Below are 20,908 nucleotides of genomic sequence, written 5' to 3' on the forward strand. Positions count from 1 at the left end.
ATCCTTCAACCTCCGTTAGTCGCCTTTTACGACACTCACGGGAAAGAAAGGGCTGGCCTATTCTATGCTGGGACCACACGGGAACACCCAATACTTTGGTCTATATCAGTAGGCCTACCATGAAATGATTTCCGAAATTTCGGGGACGAACGAAACTGAAATTTGATGTTAAAATTACATAATACATGCAGTTTAAAATTATTAAAAATGTTAAAATATCGTTCCTCTGGACTAGGATAGGATTTATGATGAACGAAATGTTAAGCTCCATTTACTGGGTCGATTTCGGTACGAACAAAAACACGAAATTGAGCCCGAAAATTCGGAATTACATTTCATGGTAGACCACCTGTTCACAATAATAAAATCTATCATGAGATGTCAATCTTTGATTTTAATGCAATTAAAATAATAAAATAATTATATAATGCACGTTATAGATACTACTACTTAATTATGAACAAAATGAAAAATTCGTTCTAAAACAGTGAACTTTAAATAAGTACATAATAATGATATCAACCAAACACAAGCTGAAACACCTGTGTTAGGCAATATTTGTACCTCGTAAAGTAGGGCGAGAGTGCTCAATCCAATTAAAGAAGACAACGAATTAAATACCAGTGTTGAGTAATTATAACTCCCATGTGTAGAACATATTCGATATAATACAGAAAGTACATAATGAGAATCCTAATAGAGGCGTGTAGGAAGAATATATTTTATAATACTCAGAATGGCAAACAAGTTGACGTCTCACCTAATAGAAAGCTATAATCGTCGGTGAAAATGAAATGGTAACCCCACCTGCGCTATCGGTATACGCTGGCGAGCAATCAGTGAAAGTTGAAAGCAAGATAGGTAGCCTCTCATGGCGAATTTAACAATAATCAACCACGATGATTTCCAGGGGGAATCGTGTGGAGGTTGAGTTGATTACTAACAATCCTTTTCAATATTTTTTTTGATGGGTGAAAATAGTATGGTAATCCCGCCTGCGCTAACGGGATACGCTGGCGAAGCAGCAGTGAAGGGTGATAGATGAGAATGAAAACAGGCCAGTTAGCCCATCATGATGAATTCATCAGGAATTAACCATGATAGTTTCCAGAGAGAACCGCGAGGAACTCGACTCGGTTTGGATATTTTGCTAGCAATGGGATTCTCAGTCTCCATTACTAACAATCCTTTCCTCCCCCCCCCCCTCCTTTTAACAAATATTTGTACCATGGGCATCATACTAAATTCTATGATATCCATGGAGCTCATACCATTCGTGCGTTACCATTCCTAAGGACAGAAAGTTATTTCGTGTGGTATGTCTTAAGAACAAATAAAAAAAAAAAGTTAGGTAAAAAGTAAATGAAATACCTACTTACTTCATTTACATTATTAGTAGTAATAATTTAATTGTTCTAATTAAAATCGAATTAATGAAGTGAAATAATTTGTCTATCATAGTCTTTTTTACTGTTTCGGTATTTTGTATTTAAAAAAAAAATTAACAATCTAAAAATTTTATATGCGGTATGTATGTCGTTAATTGTCAAAAAATATATTATATTGAGGTACTTTTACCTATGACTTTGTTCACGTAACTATGATATGGTTTACATTCTAAGTGAACAAAGTAATAAGCAAAACAAAATTGAAATTCTGGAACATTATAAATACGTTTTGACTAACTGATAAAATTTTATTCATTTCAATCATCTTTCAAATTTTATTGTTGCTCACAGCACAGTATAGGCTACAGACAGTGGTTCGACGATTTTAGTAGATCTCAAAGAATTACTGGACGATACAGGACACTTGTTTCAACAACAGACAATAGTTCACTGGTAGTTTAAGACTGTGATAACACTCTATTAACCTTTCCTTTCCCGATAATCACGTCGACCCTGTTCTATTCGGTCACTATCGACTATACCCCATTAATCGCGTCATCCGTTAAGCATTACATTATCCCCTTTGTTCGGCTCACAATGGATTAGACCCCGCGATACAGGCGATGGGGCGCGATCGTCCGTAGTAATATCGTAATCTTATTGCGATGTTCAACATAATTGATTAGGTTTGATGATATTTCACTTACAATTATAACAAACGGGTAAATATGAAAGTAAATAAACATATTCATATCAGAATTACATTATTGTTTCTAAACTATGTATCAGTATCCGATACCTAACTTAGATACTATATAGATAATATATAATCTATAGCAGGGGTGGGCAAATATTTTGATAGTCGGGCCACATTGCAGATGAAAATTTTACCCCGAGCCAAACATTTTTTTTCTCTAATTTTAAGCTTAATTTTTGCTAAGGATGTCAATTAATGAATTTTAAAACCAACATTTTTTAATCAAAATATTTATTTATCAAGTCATTTGAATGAAAAAAATTGAAAAGAAAATTTTTAAGCATTAATATCAGATAATTATCAAACCGTACAATTATCATACAAAGGTGTTGAACGGTGTGGACTGCCGTACGGTGAGCGTGGACTGTAGGGGCGTTGGTTCAGGCTGGAGTGAAACACAGGGATTACTATTCTGAAGCCTCCGGTACCGTCTGAAGAGAGTATTTTCTTCTTGTCCTATTTCTTCTCGAGTGTAGTGCGTCGCTGCCCGGAAGCGAATGCCGCTCGCTCGTAGGTATTCTCCGCACGTAGCCGTATAAAGGGGACGTGGGGGGTATAGCAGCCCGGGGCGTTGGCCCCCTTCTGCTGGTGTCTCTCGCCGCACATTACCATGTGCAGGGTAGTTGGGGGTGGTACTTGCCGGTGGTTTTCATAGGAACGCACTAAGGTTCACTTGTAGACTGTTGGCGCCGTCTGGGCCGGTCGGCGCGGTCTTCGCCTGCCAGGTGAGACCCCATGGGGGGCGGCCCGGCAAACTGCCAGCGCAAGAGCGGCCCATGACGACGGCGCCACGCGCTTCTACACTATGGGACCGTGCCTTCTTCTTCTGCTTCGCGCGAGCGGGTGAGTTCGCGCGCGTATGGCTTCATCTCCGGCGGTCTAGCGTGCAGAGGCGCTATGCCTCTGAGGTGGTCCCATTTTGATGCGTCCGCGCGCTGGAACAGTCTAGTCGCTAGTTCTTTCACGTGTGCGTCCAGTGGCTGGATTTTGAGGTCCCTCTCCAGGGTGGCGTTTCTGACGAACTTATGCGCACCGGTCAGGGTACGCAACATCAGGTGCTGTTGTGCTTCTAATGCTCTTCTGTTTGTCTTGCTGACGAGTGCGTACCACGCCGGCGCGGCATAAGTTAGACGCGGGCGGATGTACGTTTTATAAATTCCCGTCTTCATCTGGAGAGGGAGGTTTCCGACGAGTACCGGACGCAGCAGGTGCCTGGCTGTTCTAGCCTTCTGGCGAACCTTCTTGACGTGCGTTCCGAAAGTCAACCGGCGGTCGATTTCCACCCCTAAGTAGGTGGCGGTGCGGGACCACTCGATCGGGGAACCAAGCAGGCGTAGCTGTGGTGGCGTCCTTTTCATGTTGGCTGTGATCGCCTGTGTCTTGCGCACGTTCACCGACAGGCGCCATTTTCCCAGCCATTCTGGCAGGGCATCTAATACCGTTTGGAGTTTTGACGCCGCGTGCTTATTGTTGAGCGACGTCGCGGCGTAGGCTGCATCGTCGGCGTAGAGCGCCAGTGTAGTCTGCTCCGTGGTTGGGATGTCGTCGGTGTACTGCGCATAAAGCACAGGCGATAAGCAGCTGCCTTGCGGGACGCCCGCTCGGATGGGACGCTCACCCGAACAGGTTTGTTCAACCGCCACCATGAACCGACGATTCCTGAGAAATGAGGCCACCACTTGGATGAGCCTTCTTGGCATTTCTGTCTGGGTGGCCAACTTGTACAGCAGACCGTCGTGCCAGACCCTGTCAAAAGCTTTCTCCATGTCGAGGAATACTGCTACGGCGACTTCCTTCTTGTTGATGGCCGTTGTGAACGTGTGCAGTATCCTGATCAGCTGCAGGGTGGTGGAGTGCTCAGCTCTGAACCCGTATTGCTCTTCTCTGGGCTTGATGTATGTGTTTATGTGTTTGAGAAGTAGTCTCTCAAACACCTTCGATACATGCTGCAACAACGTGATTGGCCGGTACGATTCCGGTTTTAATACGTTCTTACCGGGCTTAGGCAGCGTGATAACTTTGCCTATCTTCCATGTGTTTGGGAAATGCCCTGTGCGCATAATACCATTGTACAGGCGTGTAACTGCCGCTATAGTGCGCGGCGGCAGGTGGTGCAATGCCGTATTCGTGATATTATCGCTGCCGGGGGCCTTCCGAGGCTTCGTTTTTCTTAATTCACGCTGCACTTGTCCCGGCGTAAACACCACCGGGTCTTCGTGTGGCGCTAGTGGCGGAGCCAGGTAGTTTTCAACGTATTTGACTACCATGGCAGCATGTTCGGTAGCGGTAACCGGGTTCGGCTGGAACTGGCGTTCTAGGTGTTCGGCTAGGATTTCCGCACGGTCTGCTGCACGGTATCTCGGCGTCCCATCGCTTGCCAGTAGTGGTCGGACCGGAGGCTGGGATTGGGACAGCCGGCGGCATAGGCGGTGGATGCTATTCCAGTCGTCGCCGGCGTCTTCCAGTAATCGATCCCAGCTTTCCTTCCTGTGGGACTCAATGTCTCGCCTGATGTCTTCGGCGAGTTTGTTCAACCTCGTCTTGAGGGTGGGGCAACGTGTCGACTGCCAGTCCCTACGCAATCGGCGCTTCGCTTCTAGTTTCATCCTGGTGGCAGCCGGGATCCACTCGCGGGTCCTTGTTACAGGTCCCGGCTGCGCTGCGATGTCCATGGCGTGCTGTATGGAGACTGACAGGTTAGCAGCGAGTTCTTCGACTTCAGACGAGGTTGAGACTGCCATCATGGGCGTGTTGTGCTCCATCGAGTCCCTGAATTTCACCCAGTCGATCCGACGGCGTGGGAGGCGCGGCGTCAGGAATGTCGGTGTTTGTGGAATAACCATGCACACCGGCAGGTGGTCGGATTGGATGTCCTCGAGGAGGACTTCCTGCGTCGGTTGGCTGTCTAGTCCTTTGTATAAGGCGAAGTCCAATACGTCTGGAGCATGTGCTGAAATGTAGGGATAGTGAGTTGGAACCTCAGGGCCGAGCACGGTGATATCCATTCTCTCAGCTATCCCTAGTAGTGCTTTTCCTTCTGGCGTGTCGTTGTTGGAGTTCCAGGCCGTGTGTTTGCAGTTCCAATCGCCTGCGGCGACAGTGGGCAGCTGCGAATCGAAGATGACGGCGACGTATGCGGCTGCAATCCTGTTCTGTGGTGGTTTGTATACTGCAAACACACGGATGGGGCTTCTATCTACGCATAGCTCGACACCGAGTGCGTACATGGATGTGAGATTCACCCGGGGGAGCGGTTGATGCACTACGTTCCTTTTCACCAGGACAGCCAACCCGCGATATGCCTTCTGGCCGTCCGTAATCTCGTCCTGTCGGTATGCATGGTATCCTGGAATGCGGAGTGTGTCGAGAGCTCCCAGTAGTGTCTCAGAAATGAGACACACGTCGACACGGTACTCCATAAGCAGCGTCCGGAGCAGGGTTGTCTTCTTGCGGACCCCGTCCGCGTTCCAGTGCAGCAATCTTAGTCCCATTTAGTGTTGGACAGCCTCGCCATTCCTGCGGTGATCGCCGGTACTGGGTCCGATCCGGCTTGCACCGCAAGTAGCACCTCCATCAGGATGGTGAGCATAGTTTTCACCATGTCTGCCGTGCTTGTGTTGGTGGTGGTGGTGGTGGTGGTGGTGGAGGTGCTGGTTTCTTTAGCACGCTTCGCCATCTTCCCCTTGCTGGCGACTTGTGTCTGTACTGCCTGTGTTGTAGGTACGGCAGCGGCGGTTTTTGTTGGGGCTGCAGTTGCTGCATCAGTTGTCGCGTCAGCATCGAGGGCGGCGACCGCTGGCGGGCGTGTGGTGTAGATGCTGCGTGCGGGGGCCTGCTCCGCGGACCCGGAAGCATTTTTTTTTTGTCGCTGTTGCCTCTGCTTTCCCCCCCTCTTTCTCCTCTTCTGAGGCGGTTTCCGCGACCGCTCTGTTGCCGGATTGGCCGGGGCCATTAGGTTGCCCCTGTCCGCGGCTGTGGGGACTGTGCGGTCTTTGTGCGTTGATCTGGAGCGAGTTCTGGCAGTGGCTCCTGCCTTTCGGTTTCTTATCTCCCTCTTGAAGACCGGGCAGGAGACGCTGTTTGCCGTGTGCTTGTCCCCACAGTTGGCACACGTCGGAGGCTCTTCTCGGGGGCGCGGACAGTCGCGCGCCGTGTGCTCTTCGCCGCAGCGGACGCAGGCAAGTTTTCTGTGGCACCCGTGCGAGGAGTGCCGGAAGCTTTGGCACCTATGGCACTGTGCCGGGCCTTTTTTTCCCCTCCAGGCTTCGATTCTTATCCCCGGCATGCATAACAGTTCTGTTGTTTGATAGATGCCGGGGATGGTCGCCGGGGTGCGCTTCAGTTGTGCGTAGAAAATGCACCCCGGGCGGCCCTGGCGGGCTTTTATCTGGCGGACATATTCTGGACAATGTCCAAGCTCCGCCAGGGCTTCGGTTATCTCCTCGACGGGTGTGTCCGCTGGTATTCCGCGGATGGCCACCTTCACACTCTTTTCCGCCGGCAGCTGGTAGGAGAACCAGCTGATGTGTTCTTCTTTTTCTAAGTCGGAGAGGTACCGCTGTATTACGCGGTACTCTTCCTCCGACTTGGGCGTAAAGCGCACCCCTTTTCCGTAGGGGCGCGCGTTAGGGGCGTAGTTCAGTCTGCCCTTCAGAGTGCGAAAGTGACGCACCCAATCCGGCAGATGTTCCACTATGAGCGGCGGGACTCTCTGTTTCTTCGCCTCGCGGGGGGAGGGGCGCTGCGGTAGCTTGCGACAGCGCTCCTGGATTCCTGGGCGTCCCTGCCGATGTCCCAGGCGGTGGAGTAGGCGCTCTGGCTGCCTCTGCATAAGAGGGAGCTGGCACAATGTTTTCTCTTGGACCGGCAAACTGCGTGTCCCTCGGTCTCAGTCTTGGGTCCCTCTGTGCGAGGGGGGTGGGCTGTAGCGGTGGGGAGGGCTCTTGACAGGGGCGCTTGTACCCCTCCTCCTCGGTCTCTGGGCTTCGGGGTCGCCTGACCGGTCTAGTGGACGAGATCATGAACGATCTGCCCATGTCTCGTGCCAGCTCCATCTCTTCTACGGGTGGCGTCGGCTGGCCCTCCAACCGGGCCGCCTCGTCCCCGACCAGAGCCGCAATCCTCTCCTTCATCCCCTGGGACAAAAGGTCCGTCGCCAGCACTTGTCCCAAGATCAACGAGTCGCACTCTAATGTTGATCTCGGTGACAAACCGACGCGCGGACCCCCGCCCGAAATTACGGAGGGGCCTGCGGCTCCGGACGGAGGTAGAGGCCGCCCAGTGGCGGGCAAATCGCCTGCACCCTTTCTCGGAGCGGTGGTGGTGGTGTCGGTGTCCGGTGGTGATGCTGGAGACATCGGGACATCGGCAGCGCTTCCGGGTCTTGCTGTTGTCCTTTGTTGTACCCTGCACATGGGTACGGCGTCGGTGTCGGTGTGGGCGGCGGCGGCACTGTGTGCGGCGGTTTCGGCGGCGAGAGGGTGGGGGACGGCTATCGTGCGGTTCGCGGCGGGCGCGGCCTGCGGGGCGCGCTGGGCATCGGCGTCGCCCAAACCGGCGCGAGAGGTGGTGGCACTCGCGTGGCCGCGGATCGGCGCGGGAGACGCTCGGCGTCTCTGTGGTGCGATGCGCGGCGCGCGAGCGGGAGCGCTCTCTCCCCCGCGGGGGGGAGATCGCTAATCGCGGGCGCTGCGCACGGGCGCGCGCGGGGAGAGGAGCAGCGGTGGTAGGTCCCCCCCCCTGCGATGATGGTACACTGTACACTGGTACACTGTGGCCCTGATAAGGGCCTTTTTCGTCCGGCCGCCTGGCCGGGCTCGGCATTCTCCGAATCCTTCGGATTCCCTTCCTTCTGCTTCACAGGTCGTCCTCTCAAGCAGTCGTCCGCGATCCTTTCATTCTGGGGAAGCCTATCCCCGGATGGACTTCAATCTTGTCAAAACTGTCCGCTCCGATGACAGCCGGTTCGTTGCCTGGTACGTTTGCAACAACAAACGCACCAGACAACGTCTTCTCTCCTTGGTGCTGGCTACGGTGAGTCTGCTGGATCCGTGCGGTGCGACGTTGAGGCGATGGCGGGGCGCACGTGATGTTACTGCTTCGGTGGTGCTAGTGCGGCGGTGCACACGGTGGAGCTGGTACGGTGGTGCACAAGGTGGTGAAGCCGCGTTGATAGTACGATGGCGCTGCCGCGGTGCTGCTCGGTCGAGTTGCTGCGGCGGCGCACACGCAGGTGTTGTAGCGGTGCCGAAGCGGTGATGCTGCTGCGATGTGTCTTCAGTGCTGCCAAGCTGCTGCCAAACTTTTCCTTCTTGTCGCTTCGACTGCTGGCCGATCCGAATGCCGCTCGACGGGAGGCGGCCTATCTTTATACCCGCCCGCTCGCACGATAACGTTTCCAACTCGCGATAGCGATCTGTGCGAGCGGGACGGGCGAAATGAACGAGACGCGTGTCTCTTCAGATCGGTACTCTATAGCGTCTATTTATTTATTTTATTTCAATTTACAATTTCTTAATTCTATTTATTGTTACAATTTCTATTCGTAGGTAATAACGACAACACGCAAAGGAATACTTTATTTAACTTACACTATCTTAAATCTATGTAAATCTATATAAAATAACAGAATACAGAAACGATTAACTAGGGACTTAACAACTATAAATTACGATATATACAAATAATGTCGCGAACATAATCTCCCGCCGCAGCTCTCGTAGCTGGAGTTAACTCGTGTTCGCGTCGCTCGATGTCGATGTGGGCAGTATGATCAGCTTCTTAGTGGGTCGCCGTAGGATGCCCTTGTTCGTCCGCACGTCGACCGCTCGGATCTCGCCGTCTGGTCCAGGGTAGGTCGCCACCACCACGCCTCGCGGCCACGTGTTGCGAGGCAAGGTCCCATCAGCTATTAGGACCAGGTCGTCCATTTTGATGGCTCCGTGTGTAGCTCGGGGCTCCCGCCGGTGTTGCAACTCGGGTAGGTACTCCTTCACCCACCGGTTCCAGAAGCAGTCAGCTAGCCTCTGGCTGGCACGCCACTCCTTGTGTCCCGCCGCGTCGCTCTCTGTGAAGCTGCCTGGCAGTGGGACGCGCGATGGACCGCCCAATATGAAGTGATTGGGGGTTAGGGCGCTGTCGTCGTCTGCCGATGTTGACACGTGGGTTAGCGGTCGACTATTGAGGGTGTGCTCGACCTCGACCAGCAGAGTGTGGAGGACCTCTTCCTTGGGGGCCCGCTCGTTCAACGTGGCGGCTAGTGCGGTCTTCACGCTACGCACCAGCCGTTCCCACGCACCTCCCATGAAGGGTGCGCTCTGGGGAATGTAGCGCCACCGGATGAAATGGACTGATGACTCTTCTTGGATGGCTTCCTCGGCTGCTTTCTTCAGTTCGACGTCAGCACCTTTGAGGTTGGTGCCTTGGTCGGACCATAGCTCAGTGGGACACCCTCTGCGGCTTATGAAGCGCCGCAGGGCCATTATGGCGGAGTCCGTGCTGAGGCTGCCGGCGATTTCTAGGTGGACTGCGCGCGTCGTTAGGCAGGTGAAGAGCACTCCGTATCGTTTCTGGCGAGTGCGGCCCACTGTCACGGTCATAGGCCCGAAGTAGTCTAGGCCGGTGAACGTGAACGGTCGTTGATGATGCGCCAGCCTGCTCTGTGGATGGTTGCCCGTTGACGGCTGCGCCGGTCTTGCTCTTCGTAGGCGGCACAGCTGACACCTCTTCAGTTCACTGCGGACGGCGTGTCGTAGGCGCAACACCCACAAGTGTTGTCGCACCTCGTTCGTGGTGATCTCGAAGCCGCCGTGGTGAAGTTTCCGATGCACCCATGCGATGTATAGGCGCACCCAGGCGTGGTTTCCGTCGACGATGGGGGCTCTCGTTGCTCGGCTGACAAATCGGCGGCGGCCGCTATTCTCGATCGAAGTCGCAGAATGTCGTCGTTGTCTATGACGACCGACAGCTGTATGAGTCGACTGGATGACGGCAGCTGTTTCCCATGTTTCAATACTGCGATTTCGTTGCCGAACGCCTCTTGTTGTATCGCGCGAATCCATAGTCGTCGCGCGCGATCTAGGTAGTGTGTGTCTATGGGGATGAAACACACAGATGGACTATTGCTGTTCTTGATTTTCATCTTCGTCTTCTCTCTATCGACTTTCTTCGTGCGGGTCCAAGTGGGGTCGGCGCTCTCTTTCTTCTTGTTTCTCTTTCGGATGGCGGTGCAGCGTTGACTGGTCGGTCGCAGGAGGTCGATGAACTGCAACACCCGTGCTGAACTGCGAACAAGTTTCAACCAATTAGAAAAACGTGACGGATCGGGTAATGCTATAGACAACTGCGTCGCGTTCTGTAGCTTGTGTACGCGTTCTTCTCCCGTTTCCGCTTGACTATCGTCGCTCGTACTATCTTCACGCGGCCACTGTTCTTTATTTTTGTCGAAATTCCTTTCGACCGGTCGGAGACGTCGCATCGTCGAGTCGTAGTTGTCCGGCGGCACAGGGTCGTCCTTCTTCCATAATAACCCCGTCTCGTATCCTCCCGCCGGTAACGGACGCGTTTTCTCTTCTAAAATGCGTAGGGCGCGACGTTCTTCTTCATTGTAAGACCTCTTCGGTGCGATCCCCAGCGATTCGAGCGCGAAATGTTGCTTCATCATTTCTTCCATCGATTGTTCCTCTTCATGTGTCGTCACTATGTGGCTGATTCTGTGCACCTGCTGTCTTGTCCTGCCGCGACTCGTACCGTGCAGTACCCATCCCAGGTCGGTGAGTGATGCGACCGGCTGCGTGTCGGATCCTCTTCTGACTTCGTGGGCCAGCAGTAGGTGCCAGTTGTCTTGCCCCAGCAGTACCGTCGGTTTGCCCTCTTCGTAGACCAATTCCCTCTCTATGTCCCGCAGATGTGGACAGCCCTTGATGACGCTGCGTGGTACCGACTGCGGTGATAACTGCAGTCTGTCCATCGTCCGTGCCCCCACTGTGTATTCTTGTGAATTCCGCCCGCGGATCTTGAAGTGAATACGCGTCGGTTGAGCTGCGTTGATCCGCGCCCCGGCCACACCTTCCATGTAGAATGGTGCGGGGGGACCCGTAGCACCGATTCGCTCCGCCACCGTCGTCTCGATGATGGTGCAAGTCGACCCGTCGTCCAGTAGCGCGTAGGTGTCGCACGTTCCCGTGGGACCGGTGACTCGTATCGGCAGGATCTTCAGGAACGCGATCTTGTCGTTTTCCCTTGCCGATGCGGTGACTGCGGCGGACTTGTCCTCGACGACGTGTGTTGTCACTTCATTCTCCGGCTGTTGTCGCGTGGTGTGCAGCAGAGGGTGATGAGTCTGCGTGCACTCATCTACTCCACATCTCTTGCTCTTGCAGGCGTGGCGAAATCTTCTCACTTTGAGGCAACGGAAACACAGCCTATGAGTCTTCGCTAACTCCCATCTCGCCGATGTGTCTGCTTCCTTCATCGTCTTGCAGTCCGATGGAGCGTGTCCCTCTCGTCGACACATCGGGCACGGTGGTGTAGCGGGTTTCTCCTGCGTCGTGTATGTCTTCGCCGTCTTCCTAGGAGCGGACTCCCGCCGGTCTTCGGACGGTATCTCCTCGGCGGGGGCGAAGTTTCCACATCGTGCGGCGGTCCTTTGCAGGAACTGAGAGAGTGTTATGAGGTCCGGTTGTCCCTCCGGTTGGTCGTTGGCGAAATCGTAGTACTTGAAGCGTAGTACCGACGGCATCTTCTCTGTGACGTTTCTCACTATTTCTTCGTTGTATAGGTAGTGACTCTTGTTCAGCGCTCGTATCGTGGCGACGACGTTCTGCACCTTGCTTGCGAAGAGGCAGACGTCTCTTGCGTTGTCCGAGAGTCGTGGTAGCGCGCGGAGTTTGTTCAGTTCGGCTGTGACGAGTGCTCCAGGGCGGCCGAACCTCGCGGCTAACATCTTCATTACTTCTTCTGCGGTCGTAGACCCGACGAATAGGGAGCGTGCCGCGTCCTTTGCGGCCCCCTTCAAGCTTCTGCGCAGTCTTGCTAGGTTCTCCTGTTCTGTGTGTTGACTTGCGCTTTCTTCATAGGCCATCTTCCATGGTAACCACTCGCTCGACGATCCATTGAAGACTGGCAACTCGGTGACTCTTGACGCTGTGGAGGGCAGTATGTTGCGAGCGGCCATCTGCATGGCGATCGCAAACTCGTTACAATCGATGCCCACCTTCAGCACCGGTTCTTCCTTCTTCATCGACTGCATCGCTGCTGCTATCGTAGGCATGGCGGCATGTGGGTCAACGTGGCGTGCGTGGTCCCGGTGAAGTGCGTCGCTGCTCGGCTGTGGCGGCGGCACTCTCGAATCCTCTTCAACGGGTCTCGATGGGACGAACCCCTGACGCTTGCCGGTGACTTCTTCTATCTCTGGTACATGCGGCTCCATCGTGAGTGCCAGCGTGCTTCGATGAACCCAATCCGACGTTCGTTCTCTTCTGACGGTAGCGTCGTCGTCTTCTACTTCCTCGTCGTCCTCTGATTCGGCTTCCAGGGCGGCGACACGTGCGGCGGCCAATTCCACCTCCTTTCGAAGTAGCTCCTCCCGTGCCTTGGCCAGAGCCTTCTTCTTCTGCGAGGCCGTGGTGCGAACCGTGCGTGCCGTGCCGTGCTTCGGTTCCTTCTTCCTTGCTGTCTCCTCTGTCGTTCCTGTGGCTTCGGTAGTCTCCGTGGCTCCTGTGGTCGTCGTATCGCCGGACGTGTTCGTAGTCGATGTGGTGGCGGCGGTAGACGACGTGGCAGCGACAGATGACGTTCTGACAGCCGCAGACGACGTGGTGGCAGCAACGGACGGCGTGGCAGCGACGGACAGCGTTCCGGCGGCCGTAGTCGACGTGGTGGCGGCGGACGTTGTGGCTTCGGTGACGGCGATTTTTTGTTGCGACGACTTCATGTTTCTCGTAGTCGGCATTTCAGCGATCCGGCTTCAGAATGGTCTTCCTCCAGCGATCCGGCTTCTCGATGTACCAACGGTGTTCCTCCAGCAATCCGGCTTCTCGAAGGACCACGATGAACGGTGTGGACTGCCGTACGGTGAGCGTGGACTGTAGGGGCGTTGGTTCAGGCTGGAGTGAAACACAGGGATTACTATTCTGAAGCCTCCGGTACCGTCTGAAGAGAGTATTTTCTTCTTGTCCTATTTCTTCTCGAGTGTAGTGCGTCGCTGCCCGGAAGCGAATGCCGCTCGACGGGAGGCGGCCTATCTTTATACCCGCCCGCTCGCACGATAACGTTTCCAACTCGCGATAGCGATCTGTGCGAGCGGGACGGGGCGAAAATGAACGAGACGCGTGTCTCTTCAGATCGGTACTCTATAGCGTCTATTTATTTATTTTATTTCAATTTACAATTTCTTAATTCTATTTATTGTTACAATTTCTATTCGTAGGTAATAACGACAACACGCAAAGGAATACTTTATTTAACTTACACTATCTTAAATCTATGTAAATCTATATAAAATAACAGAATACAGAAACGATTAACTAGGGACTTAACAACTATAAATTACGATATATACAAATAATGTCGCGAACAGGTGTTATTAAAAGTATTACCACTATCATCTATGCTTAGTAGATTGAGTCACAGAAAACATGAAAAGCAAATGCTGGCAATACTGTGGTGATTTACATAAACTATTAATTTGACATAACGTCAAATTAATAGTTTATACAATGCTTCAGGGGCCGGACAAAATTCTACCGGGCTGCCATTTGCCCAGGTCTGATCTATAGGTATAGTATCTAAGCTAGGTAGCTAAACTAGGTAGGATCCGGACATAGAATGGGCTGCCCTTTCGTTTCCCATGGGTGTCTTAAGAGGAGACTAAAGAAACTAGGGTCGAGAGATGGACAGCAGCGTCCCTCTTATAACATCACCAAAGCTTAACTGCGGTTGCCAATCTGCCTGCCAAGCGTGGCAACTACTGACAAAGTCCCCCAATAGAGGAAGACCTATGTTCAACAGAGGACTGTTAACGGCTGACATGAGGATAATTTTATTGATATTTTGCGCCAAAATAAATAAAAAAAAAATTCAAATTATCGTTATTGTGATTCAATTGCTTACATTTTGTTGAATTCCATACGAAACTGTCGTAATATGTTTAAAAAAAATCTTTAAGGTTCCGATTCTTTTTCGACCTATTTTGGCTTTCACTCAGTTAATTTCCTGACAAAACATAAACTCTAGTTGCAAGTTGCAAATCCATCGGCAGACAAACACACAAACCTATAATCACGCAAGGGTCAACAAATTGTTTCACAAACACTACTAACACAACCCTTTAACTAATGCGACCACTTCTGAGGATCTCCAGAGACCGACAACCTAATACTCGTGTAGTTCTAATGGATAGGCCAGTGTAAAATCTTTGCTGTCCATTTATAATATAGTAAATAATTTATTTTTATTTATTAAATAACTTTTATTGACCACAAAAAAAATATGGTACATAAGGCTTAATGCTAGTAGCATTTTATCAGAGGAATGCTTTGTACAAAAGTCGATTGCTTGGGTACCTCTGTCCCATTCGTGTTTCAACCGTGAAGCAGTTGTGTTTGCATGGCTGTGTTTCGGTTTGAAGGGCGGGATATGGCGTGAATTTACTGAGTACAGAGGAATAACACCCGAGTCCTCAGGAATGGCAACGTATGAGGGGTATGATGGGCGAAACAGTATACTCTGTTATGTCCATGGTACTGCTCATGTCTATAGGCGACGATTATCACTTTCCATCAGGTGGACCGTCAGCTTGTTTGCCATTCTAAGTTGTATAAAAAAAATTTACCAGTCAAACTTTGGGATGAATAATGGAAAACAAACGCGGTACTTCATTATTGGAATAGGTAAAGAAAATAACAACTAATAATGTATACCTATACAAAATAAATATTAAGCAATAGATACCTCTATACAACTAGATAGATATATAAAATGTATATAAATAAATATATGTGTAGGTATAATTTTCAAACTTTTTTCATAGTTTTTGAAGGAGACATACAATAGGTTTGACGAGTCCATGACGACCGCATTCATTTTTATACTGGCTGTGCCTTCAACTACGTCCACTTGATCAAAATAGAAAGCAGGCCCCGTAGCCTCTCTATCTCAACCGACAGTATTCAGTATGTGAATTTGATCTCGTATAATCGAAAGAAAATTTGTTATAGAATGGACAGTCACTACTTCCACTAGTTCAGAAAAAAATTCTAGTTCTAGACTTCAGTCGTCTCTGGTATCTATACTGTAGGTAATAAGACTGCTATTTATTACTCCTTATTCCAATAAATCTATTAAAGATTTATTGGAATAAGGAGTAATAAATACAACAAAAAAATTAAAATCGAAAGAAAATCATACAAGTTCAACTACAAAATTACTAGCCACTCGATTAAATTACTAAAGAAGTTGTAATCATAAGTCACGTTCATTTGTTTATGCATAATTTATTTTTATTATAGTACTTAATTCAAACCAATACGCGATGTTGAAAGTTGCGCGCCGCCCGACCTCGCACCGAGGGCTCTATCCACACTGGTGATGTGACACGAGTAATAAATTGTTGGGTGCGAGCAATTCTCTCGTGCGTCGTCACGCATCATTAACGGGTGCGAATGTGCTGCCAAATTAACAATTACACGAACCTTTGTGCGTGTATGTTAATTAGTAAATGCTGCGAGAATGCTTAGGAGGTAATGGAGATGACTGCGATAACGGTATGCCTTATATTACGGGTTTGTTTTGTAATTACCTGCCGGCTGAGTTATGTACGCGGGGTGGAGGGGTTTTGTACACATATCTTTACACTATTATTAGTGAAATGAACAAATTTATTGGGCATGGCTGATATCGGAACCACTCCGATATCTATATATTGGGTTCCTCGGAACACTGGTGACGTTGAAAATGGAATTACTCATATCGGTATCGCACGTACTAGTAGAACATCAGTAGTCATTATGATTGGGTTTTTCATTTCGATATTACGTATTGAATTACTAATTTAATTCATCAGTTAATGAGCTAATATATAGATATTTTAATCGCAATGTACAGATATTGGCATATATTGCCCACCCCTGTAAATTCCATTCAATTTGACATCAAATTATTAGTAGTTCAACACGAAAACGTTAAATCAACTAGTGCATCTAAATAACAAATATTCTTACGACCGTAATTCTTAAAGGGATAATTAATTATATTTAGTCATTTGAAAAAAGGCATTTGTCGGCGATTAATTATGATAGTGAACGTAACTCGACCTACAACCCAAATTAATCAGAGTGACGGCTATAGGCTCGCCCTCTATCACGTTGGATTTTAATATGCTGGACGAAGTGTGCCCACACTGAGCAAGTTAAATGGCAATTTGGAAATATGCACTGTAATACAGTAAATTATATCATATTACTGTATGTTCACGTTATTATATTGTCACTTTTTATTTCATATAAATAAAATATTAACTCAAGACTACAAACGATCGAGCATATATATAGGCAACTATAAACATTCTGAAAAATAAAAATCGAATAGATACTGGGGCGGACGGAATTGTTAATAATAAAGCGGTTAATCCTCATTACTAGCAATACACCTTTAGTAAGAAATAATTGTGGTAAATTCGTTACGGTGGACCAACTGTAGAAACTTACTTCATTCTTATCTGTCATCACTCACACCCCGCTGCGTATACTAATTTAACATATACCGATCAATACTATGAAGGGTATGCTGCTTAACATAAACCTGAAGATCAGCTTGCGTATAATTTACATTGTTATATTTGGCCCATAATTAAATGCGGGTACCAGTTGTAGACCATTACTTAGAAAAAGCATGTAGAAACATTTGAAATGTGGACATACAGACGGAAGTTGAGGATAAGTTGGACACAGAAAGACACCAATGTCCTCTACATTGCGACATACTGTGCAACAGCGCAACTATAACTTATTATAAAAAAACGGAAAAGTTCGTATCTTGGGCATGTACTTCTACCTTCTATGTGATATCATTATAATCATATGATGGACAAAATTGGCAAACTGGCAAGAAAAAAGTTTTGGCTGCACAATATCCAGAAATGGACGGGTATTGTGAGTGTAGCCGAATTATTTGATCTCATAAGAGAGCGTCTCTTGGGAGATGAAATAATAAGACAGATTCCGTGAGCCAACCTACACTAGTTGGAGAGGTACTATAAGAATAAGATGAAGTATACCGATACTGCAGGCGGAGTCATAATTTAACCCTTAAAAATATTGATGCTAACCTAACTATGCCTACATACTGGTTGTAATCCCATATTATGTTAAGACAGTTTCATAAAATTTCACGCATTATATTGCGTGAAATTTTATGAAACTGTATAGACTGCTGTATTAGCAAGTAAAAATGTCCAGCATTTGGTAATAATGGAAAAAATGCACGCTCAATCAGCAGCACTCGTTAATACCGTTATCCGCAAACAATTAAGGGACTGCTGAGAGACTAATCCCTACCGGGCGACGGTCGGTCTGCCTAATCTCGAACAATTACACTGTCACAGCGCATTGGCCCACAATCAATATTGACTATTGCAGGAAACACGGTGATCGCCGCGGGCAAAATATGTAGCACTGTGGTTGCGGCCTAATAATACTCGTAAATACTATATCAACTAAAATAGTTTTATAATACAACTCGTGATTTGCCCTGGCTTCGTACAAGTCAGTCGAAAGATCAATTGGTATTTTATATTAAATTTATATATAATTTTATATTATACATAACAAGTTTTTGATACCTAATTATTTTTTTTTATTATTGTTATAAATTTGTAAATTTGTTTTTTAATATAATTTTCGTAATATTTTTTAACAATAACTATGTATTTTAAATAACTATATGTATTAGTATTATTATTGTTTTTTAATAATTTAATAGTAATAACTAATAACAATGTACTTTTCTATATAAGATAAATTTTCGTTTTCTGTATAAGTACCGTTGGTTGCAAAACAAGTCTTATATTTCTGATCTAAAATTTATTTCTTCATTATTTAAACTGAACAGCTTCCAATCAATAAAATGATATACAAGTCTACTGTATATTGACTAAAGATTACCAAAAATCTTTTCTCAAATCTCTGTTAAGGCAAAAAGTCCGTGTAATAAGAATATAAGCCCAGTAATCCTTTTGTAGGGACAAAAGCGACACCGGGGAATGAGTTAGTAATTAGGATTCAGATTCATTTATTTACTCTTTATTGCGCCACTTATAGAATAATACAAGACAATATATTATATTACATATATGAAGTAGGCAAATAAAAGGCAGTTTTATCATTGAAGCAATCTTTTCTAGAAAACATATGCAAATAATCTCAAATGTGAAAACTATTCATGACTCAACATAGATATAATTCGACTATGTATTGATTGTCATTCAGCTGTACGGTTTCCTAAAAATAAATAAATAAATAATCGTATGAATACCATTCACACACCTAAGTACTTATAATAGTATATGTTAAATAAATAAATATATAATAACACACACAATAATAAAACGAAACAAATAAATATGGAAGGCGAAAACAAGACAAGAAAAAGAGAGAGAGCAATAAAAAAAACACAATTTATAATGACAGGTAGTAAGATTTAATTAGTTACTTGAATGTGGCTAATGACTGGGCGCTGAGTATTGAGGATTGTAGTGAGTTCCACAATTATATGGCGTTCACAGAGAAGGATTTAGAGCAAAACGAAGAGCTATGAGAACGAGTTTTAAGGCGAACGTTTTCAGTACTGCGTAATCCATAATTTTGCACATTATCGAAAAATACAATTCGTTCTTTAAGGTAATTAAGAGTAACAGTAATTAGGTTTCAGATTATGTAATATTCAATAGGTATAATGAATAACCACATCACTGAAAGACGTATACTTTAATTTCCATACAATTGATGTATGTAATAATAAAAAAATAAACTGAGTCCCTCTTTAGGGTTAACGGTATTTCTATACCAACCCTCGCAATAGGTTCATTTGTTTAACTGTTTGGCAATTTAAATAAACACACCAAAAAGGGCGTTACGTGATTAGGTACGTGGCCATTTCTGAATCGATTTTGATAATAATGCTTACGATCGACAGTATCAAGTTTTTATCGCATATTAATATTGACTTTTGAAGCAGCAGTGTTTCTTAATGAATTCAAAAACTATTTAAAGCAAAGTTAAATGTATTTGTTATAACATAATTCCGTATTCTAAATTCTCGACACCTACATCTTATCGTGGTTGTTCTAACCGAAATTATTGTTTTTTGCTGAACAAAATATAGATAAGTAGGTACTTGTTTATAATATCAGTATAGAATCAATAAACCATATCTATCTATTACTGTCTACTAGTCATTAAGTTAATAGAACAAACAGGTAGATAGGAGGTTCCCGGGCGGTGCACGGTAGGATGGGTAGTCGGCGGTCGGCGTACAGTACACGCCGGTAGACGGTCCTGGAACATAATACCGCTGGAGTATTAATTTGCGAGAGCAGATCGAGTTTAATTAACAAATTTAATTGGAAATTAACTGTTTTGTACGACGACGGGGCCCGGGAGGGGTGTGGCAGTCCATGCGGTCGAGGTAGGGTTACCATCTTCATGTTTTCGTTCAAAAAGTATTTTAATACAATTTATTATGTATTATAGAAAATTATATTAAAACCGGCTGTACCTCATGGCTTTTTCCGTAATCATATAGCAGTAATGTTGAATAATCTATAACTAATAGTCTATAATAGGCTATCTAACCTTCCTAAAAATAGAGAAATGAGCTATCAAATTCAAAAAGATTTTTTCTAATCTCATATATTCTTCAATATGTTCTTTATTGCACTTGAACAAAAGATACATCGATTAGTTTAATAATTTGTTTGCAAGGGTGGGCTTATCTCTAAAAGAGATCTCTTCCAGCCAACCCAATGAAGTTAAAGAGAAAATAATTTGCGGGTAATGTAATGCAGGAAAGGTACAGGTAAAAAGGTATACAAGGTTAATAGAATACAAATAAAATAAACATACACCAATTGTAAATAAATAAATAAATATATATATGCACAAAAACACACATAAACAAAAAATAGTAAATACATAGTATTATTATGTATTATTAGTTAAAAGATGAGGTTTCAATCTTTTCTTAAAGGAAGTAATGTAAAGACTATCCTGTATGTTAGAATGTATCTTGTTTTGCAGCACGAAATAATGGTTGGTAGTTCCAAAGATTAACGCGTATAATTAAACAATCTAAAGTGTTTAACTTGTATGTACGTATATGTCATGATAAAAATCTAATTTGTTTTTTTTTTTGTTGTACGTGGCAACCCTGTGCTGAGTAAACTGACTAGTGGGGGCTGGGTGGTAGGTAGTTGGTAGAGAATTTGAAAATTTAATTTAGTCGCGTTTTGTTTCGATAATTGGTTTGTATTATGCGCTTAGTGCTAGTGCCAGTATTTAGCCAAACTTGGCTTAAGGTGGTTGGTCACTGAACAAAACTATACAAAAAATACTATTTGGCACAACAATCAAGACTCGTGGTTTTTATTGATTATATTGTAATTAAAGATAATTTAAAGTAAAATTTCTAAACTGACGATTGGTTTTTAATATTATGTAGGAATTTAAAGTATTAGATAATGCGTGATTTTTTCCTGAACCCATACAAT

At 46.5% G+C, this 20,908-nt stretch overlaps 1 protein-coding gene across 3 annotated transcripts in view; it reads left to right on the forward strand.

Moving 5' to 3' along the window:
• Positions 1-20,908, forward strand: part of LOC116413233 (visual system homeobox 2-like) — a 153,165-nt gene that overhangs the window by 92,603 nt on the left and 39,654 nt on the right. The window lies entirely within an intron of this gene.

The sequence above is a fragment of the Galleria mellonella genome, unplaced genomic scaffold (assembly GCF_026898425.1).
Source record: "Galleria mellonella isolate WM207_F2 unplaced genomic scaffold, CSIRO_AGI_GalMel_v1 utg23, whole genome shotgun sequence".
Lineage (NCBI taxonomy): Eukaryota > Metazoa > Arthropoda > Insecta > Lepidoptera > Pyralidae > Galleria > Galleria mellonella.